The sequence below is a fragment of the Zingiber officinale genome, chromosome 6B (assembly GCF_018446385.1).
Source record: "Zingiber officinale cultivar Zhangliang chromosome 6B, Zo_v1.1, whole genome shotgun sequence".
Lineage (NCBI taxonomy): Eukaryota > Viridiplantae > Streptophyta > Magnoliopsida > Zingiberales > Zingiberaceae > Zingiber > Zingiber officinale.
In genome coordinates this window covers 61,190,379-61,198,176 of record NC_055996.1, presented here as the reverse complement: position 1 = coordinate 61,198,176, position 7,798 = coordinate 61,190,379, and the positions used below count along the sequence as shown (strand labels likewise).

At 35.4% G+C, this 7,798-nt stretch overlaps 1 protein-coding gene across 2 annotated transcripts in view; it reads right to left on the bottom strand.

The window, feature by feature from the left end:
• Window positions 1–2,003: 2,003 nt before the first annotated feature.
• LOC121992534 (U3 small nucleolar ribonucleoprotein protein IMP4-like) overlaps window positions 2,004–7,798 on the bottom strand; it is a 44,063-nt gene continuing 38,268 nt past the window's right edge. The window contains exons 5-8 of one of the 2 annotated variants that reach the window (XR_006114935.1): window positions 2,927–2,986; window positions 2,743–2,849; window positions 2,575–2,657; window positions 2,004–2,398 (exon numbers count right to left, since the gene is read on the bottom strand). The gene's annotated coding sequence lies outside the window, so the exon portion shown is untranslated. The remainder of the gene's footprint in view (window positions 2,399–2,574; window positions 2,658–2,742; window positions 2,850–2,926; window positions 2,987–7,798) is intronic. The other variant, XR_006114936.1, reaches the window with a different exon arrangement.

The following is a 7,798-nucleotide window of genomic DNA, read 5'->3' as shown; positions in this document are numbered from 1 at the left end:
CATATCGTTGATCTTTTCCATTATACACTATATAGAGTCCCTTTGCCCGAAGTTACGTGCAAGTCTTGCGCAGGGAACTTTCCACGAAGGGGAACAGAGGTTGTTTGCATCCACCATTCTTCAAACGATGAAGATGCATGCTTTCTTTTGTCTTGGACATAATTTCCTCGAATCTAATTTATGACTTTTTTTTAAAAATTGGAATTAGGTATCCAATTATTCGAATCCATTAATTAAAAGATTGATATATAGTACGTGATGGAGGTGAGTATAAAAGATTAATTTATTTATCAAGGGAAGAATTTAAGGTGATTGTTAATCAATCAATAACTTAGATAACCTAATAAATATATCCTCAGTATCAATATAAAAAAAATTAAAAAATTAATATTTTAATAGCTAAATTAGGAAGAAAGATCTTCTATCTCTGGAATTAATCAATGAAACTTCCATCTTAAACACCTGCATAATAAACAATTGGAATTATCATTGTAATTTTTTCAATCATAATAAGTTTAGCTGATAAAAAAAATTAAACTTACTCCTAAATAAATTTTAGTTTGAAAAATAAAAAAAATTAACTTTAGTCAGCAAATTAAAAATATTTATTGGTCGAATTTATTTTATATTTTTTCTAAAAACACATTCAAAATTTTGATTTAAGAGGATTTTTATTTCAAAATTTTTAACCTTTGAAATTTGATAAAATTACCCACTAAAATTATGGCCAGTAATTTTAATGAATAAAAAACTAATTTACTGATTAACATTTTAACCAGCAATTTTAATAAATTGGGATGGTAGATAAAAGTGTAATTAAACTTGTCTTAAATTCACCTCAATTGTTAAATCGACAACAGGCGACGCGGTTCAGAACTCGACTTTTGTGTAGAACTTGATTTTGAAAAAGAGACCAATGGGAAATCTCAGGTGCGACGCCTTTCATCTCAATTGTCAAATTGGGCAACAGCCGACGCGGTTCCGAACTGGACTTTTGTATACAACTTGATTTTAAACAAAAGACTAATGGGAGCAGTTTTCTTGGTCTTTTTTTATTTAGGAGGGAATGGATCATTTATAATTACGATTAGATCGTGATTATAATCTGATTATAATTAATTATGATCTTTTCTTGAATTCATCGTCCCCTCTAAGTTATAATTTAGCTCAACGCCTAACAATCTAGCCACTTGTCCACCATTAGTGGCCTTCGGGCAGCCTCCGTGCGACTCCGAGTCAAACTATAACTTGGAGGGGATGGTCAATATATGAAGGGATCATAACCAATTATGATAAGATTACGGCCATGATCCGACCAAAAAAAGAACCAGGAGATATATTCTATGACCAATGAGATATTAAAAAAATATGGAACTGCCATATCAGCGGCCCCTCTAGAGTCGGTCCCACGGATATGGAGGGAGGTAAATGCAAGTACACAGCTGAAAGCTTATGGCCGGGACGTTAACCCCAGATAATGACACCCCGAGGATCGAACCCTGGACCTCTCGACTACGAAATCATGCGCCCCCAGTTGTGCTACGCTCTGGGGACAACCAATGAGAGATTCAGTATAGATGAGATGATGTGTATAAATTTATATAATTAATTTAATTAATATAATTTAAATTTTTTTTACATAATTTCAACATATAGTCTCAACCCATTTTCTTTGTTCACATTCTTAAAGCATAATTATTGATATTCGAAAATAATACCAAAATTTTATATTTAATTGGATGGTTTTTAAAATGCCCCCTAATAGTTTTTACCATCTTTCAAAATACTTCGATTCTTAACGGAAAAAAAATCTTCTAAATGTAATTCGTCAAATGATTATTTTATTTCTTTTTAATTAATTTTCTTTGCGTATCAATAATTATTTAGTATAAATAAATTAGATTTGTAATTGTTAAAAGGGGCTTAATGCTTCCGCTGAAGGGAAATATATAGAGCGTGGTTTTAGATCAGAAATACTTAAGCCTCATTTATTAAAAAGTTTTTTAAGCTCAAATAGAGCTCAGCTACAAATACATGTTGTCCTCATTTATTCGACCGAACCAGGCAGTTCAAGCATCTGGCAAATCGAACATCCTCACCCAATTCAGCTGAACTAGACTCAGTTTAGACAAGCCCACTTGACCTGAACCTAACTCATCCAAATTCTACCTTGGCTTCCTCTGACCATGTTCCGAATAGAGGGTGGAGTTTTGATAGCTAGCAAACTCCTTGTAATATGTTGTCAAATTCCCGAAAGAAGATGTGAGGAGACATGCGCTGATTACTAGGTAACCTTCAGGTTGAATAGTGAATGATTTTGACATGGTCCACCATTTCTTTTCCAATTGCAGGGTTAATGGTTTAATTTTTAAAGAATTGCTTCACATCTATAAAAGACCTGTAAATATGATGAACCTGATCAGACACTCGGTGCTCAGGTGTTTTCGTTTGAGACAAGATGAAAATTTCCATATATGAATTTGCAAGAACATTTTACAAAATGTAGAAAAGCAGAAACATAGTATACTCAAAAGCATTGTGAGAAAGTGGTTAAGATAGTTAATAAGAGACCACCTGATAGGAAATTCGGCATGCAAACATATTCGCATTGTAAGATCAGAGACATCTTGGATGAAGTTATTGGACATCGACTGGAGCTGCGTGTTTGTGAAATTCACATGGTAAATATTGATGATACTGAAGAAATGTACTCTGGAATTTCCTTTTTTTCTTATGACTTACATAAGATGTTAGCTTCCAATATGCTTCATCAGGAAAGTAAGTGTACGAGCTTCCAGTATCAAATATTACTGGGACCGCATTTCCTTTCTGCCCCGAAATTTGCTTGCCTCCATAATTAATTTTTTTAAGCTTTAGAAATATAGAAATTTCTGGACTATACAGAAGCAAAATAAAGTCAACTTACATTACCAAAAAATTGATTCGAATGGATCACCATGTAAGAGTCTTCATGTGCAAGAGAGATCTGAAAGCAAGAAAAGAAGCCATTATATATAAAGTACAAAAGCAGGGCCATCGCAAGATTCCTTGAGGCTCTAAGCAAAAAATTTAAAAAATAATTTTTTTAATATATTTTTAATTTTCTTTAACATTTTTCATTTAGATTTGGGACCGAAAATAATAATTTTAAAAAAATATTTTTAAAATTAGTTATTAAAAAAACTAATTTTTGATATAAAATTTAGTTTTCGACGGGTATTTTGATAATAATTTTATTTTTTATTAATAAAATTATTAAATTATTTAATCTTTTTAGTTAGAATGTCAAATAGACTTTATTAATTTTAATTTTAAAAAATTTATTTTTGCAAATGCATTTTACTTTGTATTTTATGATAAAAAAATCTCGAATTCATATTATTATCGAGAAATAAAAAGAAAGAGCGAGGAAGAAATATTATCGGCAAAGGAAGAGAAAGACGTTCTCTGCGAGTATTATCGGTGAGGAAGGAGAAACATACAAAATCGCTGATGAAAAAAGAAAAGGGCACAATGCACTGGTGAGAGAACTATTAGAATTTTTAAGAAATATTGAGGAGAAAAGAATTCATTAGGTTTTATAAGAATAGTATTACTAATTGCAAAAGAAAATGGGAATCGGAGTAATAATAAAAAAAGAAAGAAATATATCAATTTAAAAATGAATTATATTTAAGGCAGAATAAAATCTCATATAAAATTATGGTAGGCAATTAATCAGGAAATAAAGATAAGTACAAGGTATAAATAGGAAGTGGAATCAATAATGAATTAATTGACAAGTGTCATTAATGAATTAGCAAGACATTTATAATTAATTAATATTAATGATGCTAATTTAATTTTTTCAATATCTTTAATTAACTAATCAATGGGCCCCAATAAAATTGGGGCCCTAGGCATAGGCCTTAATGACCTATGCCTTGAGTCGGGCCTGTACAAAAACCTGTATGAATGCAGTCTTTGATGTTCTTTGTGGGTAAATTAGTCGAATTTAAATATACAAATTTAAATTCAACTTATCTGTTGAAATGACTTAAGTTGATAATCTCAGACTGTCAGCAGAGGTTGGTGTCTGCCAAGTGCCGATCGCAGGCTTCACAGTGGTCAAGTGAGTCGAGCGAGCGTCTGGCAAGTGTCTAGTCGAGCGAGCGAACTGACCGATTGGCCGGGCGAGAGGTCGGCCGGGTGAGTTAGCTGAGCGAGTAGACGACGGAGCGGGCTGGGGTGCGGCCGGGCAAATAGGCTGAGCGAGTAGACGACCGAGCGAGCTGGGGGTCGTCCGGGCAAAATAGGTCGAGCGGGAAGGCCGGCAACCAAGTGAACGTGCGGTCCGGCGACCGATGCAGCTAAGTGGTCAGTCGGGCAAAGCAGCAAAGCGACCGAACGAGTGAAAGGGCGGTCGAACGAACGGGCGACCGGGCAAGTGAGCCTTTGGCTGAGCGAATCGACCGAGCGAGTGAACCTTTGGCTGAGTGAATCGATTGAGTGTTCGGGCGAGATTACTACCGAGCAGACCGTGCGAGTGACAAGGCTGAGTGAACTGAGCGAGTGACCGAACAAATTGCTGAGCGAGCAGTCAAGTGAACAGCTGAGCGAGCAGCCCAACAAACTGCTAAGTGAACTGCTGAGCGAACTTGATGCCGACCAGGCAAAGAGGTCGAGCGAGCTTCTGTCGAACGAATGAAACAACCGGGCGAGCAAAGCGTAGAAATCGGCCAGGCGAGCGCACTAAGAGAGCGGCCGCGTGAGCGCACTAAGCATACTGAGGCTTGCAATGAACGTAGTTTCGTTGAAACAGATTTGTCCTACCTCCGGCTGTGTTTCGAGGCTTTCTCGAGTCGTCTATTTCCCAGGATATGACGGTGAACCGTGATTCTCACCAAACACTAACTGCACGTTCACTCAATCGCCCGAACACACGTTCATTTGATCGCCCGTTTTGAGGAGCTAGCATCCTCTCGGGTCTTAGATGGAAATACATGCTCGAAGAACGAGGCATTTCTCAATTCGATTATCGAGTTCTTGTGTATCTCCGGTATGTGTGACTTATATGCACAAAAATGATACGCAGTGTTGTTATGTGCATATCCAATGAATATGCAATCAACAGTCTTTGGTCTCATCTTAATCCTTTTCGGATCAGGCAATAAAACATTGGCAAGACACCCTCACATTCGTAAATATTTGTAGAATGGTTGTCTTCCATTACACAACTTATAAGGGCTCTTATATATTTTCTTTCGGGACATCTATTTAAAAGGTAATTTGCTGTTAATATAGCTTCCCCGAACATAAACTCTGGCAGTCCAGAGCTCTAAAGGAAGAGGATTCATCATCTCCTTTAGAGTTTGATTTTTTCGCTAAGCAACTCCATTTTGCTGAGGAGTATAAGGAGCTATTATTTCGTGTTTGATCCTATGTTTAGCACACAACTCAGTGAACGGTGATACATATTCACTGTCTCGGTCACTTCGAATCACCTTAATCATTCTATTAAGTTGGTTTTCAACCTCATTTTTATAGAGAGCAAATTTCTCTATAGTTTCATCCTTACTTTTAAAAAGATACACATAACAATATTTTTTGTTGTCATCTACAAAAGTGATGAAGTATTTGTTCCCACTATGTGTTGGAGTACCTTTAAGGTGGCACACGTCGGTGTGAATTAGGCCAAGTGGTTCGTTGCTTCTCTCAACATGTTGAAATGATAACTTTGTCATTTTCAATTCAACACAAATCTCACACTTGTATTTTGGGTCAAGGTGGAATGTAAGTATGTTCTACATGTTTATTAATCTATGCAATACATCGTAGTTAACATGTCTTAGTCTACCATGCCACAAACATAAAGACTCAGGCATATAAGTGAAAGAGCTTGCATTTTTATTTATCTTAGGCATAATTGCTATTACATTGCGCTTAAACAACCCATCAGATACATAGTCTCTTCCTACAAACATTCCATTCTTAGACAATACAACTTTGTTTGACTAAAAAATAATGTGAAAGTCATGTTTGCTTAACAGTGATCCGAACACTAGATTCTTCCGAATCTTTGGAACATACAACAAATTATTCAGAGTGAGGTCTTTGTCCGAGGTCATCTCTATCACTACTTTTCCTTGGCCCATGATGTATGAGGTTGTTGAGTTCCCTATGAATAGCTTGTCTTTATTGACTTCCTCAATGTAACGCCCACCCTTCTTACCTAAGGGCGGCGCTACGTTCTTATACTACTTACGTACATGTTTTACTATAACAGCGGAAGAATAAAAACTTTAAAGAATTTAATTTATTAAGCATAATATCACATATTCTGATTTGTTCAAATGTGCATATATTGAACTAAAAATATTAATTTGTCCGAATCGTCCTAGCCGAGCCACCACCACACACATCACTATCTGCTCCTCCTGCTGCTCCGTTGTTCATCCAGCTTTCTCTTTTATCTGCGGTACAAGGAAAGTAAGCTATGAGCACTCATGGCTCAGTAAGTTCCTTTCCTACTCACTAAAATCGAGAATCATCGTATATCAAGAATGGATCAACATATCATCGTCTCAACTAATCATAACATAACATATCATTCTATTCAAACATATCATGCATATTTCTTATTCACATATCATTTCATAGAAGCATGAATATCATATCATAAAACAAATAAATCACAAGCATAAGACATACAAGGGCATCATATTCATATCATAATATCACATGACATTATATCATATCATCATATAATTCAAGCACATATGAATGTAGGCAATGCATCGTGAATTTGAAAACTTATACTTAATAGTACTTGAAATTAATATCATCATCATTTGGGATCCCGGTTTGTACCACATACTTAATGCGTAGGTCCAAGGTAGCAAGTCTTGAGCCCTACCATGCATACATACTAGGCCCGAGTCTTACTCCATCGACCTAGGGCACTCAAAGGCCCATTCTGACGAGGCCCGAGTCTTACTCCATCGACCCCAGGCGTTTACTGAGCCCACCCTTGGTACAAACCATAAAAATAACTTATCATGCATAACTATCATATCATGTCCTTAACAATCTTTCATGCATTTATTCTTTTCATTTCTTTTCATTATGTATAGCATTTTCTATGCTATCACATATCATAACATAACTTCATTTCTTTTCATTATGTATAGCATTTTCTATGCTATCACATATCATAACATAACTTCATTTCTTTTCATTATGTATAGCATTTTCTATGCTATAACACATCATGGCATATTTCATAATATAACTTCATTATGCATATCATTTCATAACTAAAGCAATCATGCATTCTAACTTATTATCATATCATTTTCATACAGCATGGCATAGACATATTTAATTTTTGTTCTAGGGTTTCTAGGGCATCTATCCCTTCATGGCCGAACACATAATGATTCATTTAGGTCATACAAACATGTATCACATTCACACATTATCAAGTTTTCATAAAAAGTACTTTTAACCCCTTAGGTTTCATTTCCAAGGCCTCTAGGTCCTTTAAACCTTACTTGGCCGAAATTCATAGAATATAAACTTCCTTTAAGTGGCCTAAAGCATGGGAAACCTAAGTAAATTTCATAGCAAGATTTACTAAGAACATCATACACAAAGTTGGATCATAAACAAGCTAGGACTCTTGTGATCTTACATGTCATAAATCATGTAACTAATTTTCTACATTCCAATTAAACATGAGAGCATTAATCATCTTTCATAACATAATATCACAGAGGTCATTGAGCATATTAGAATTTTGTTTAAGCTTCTCTAAACC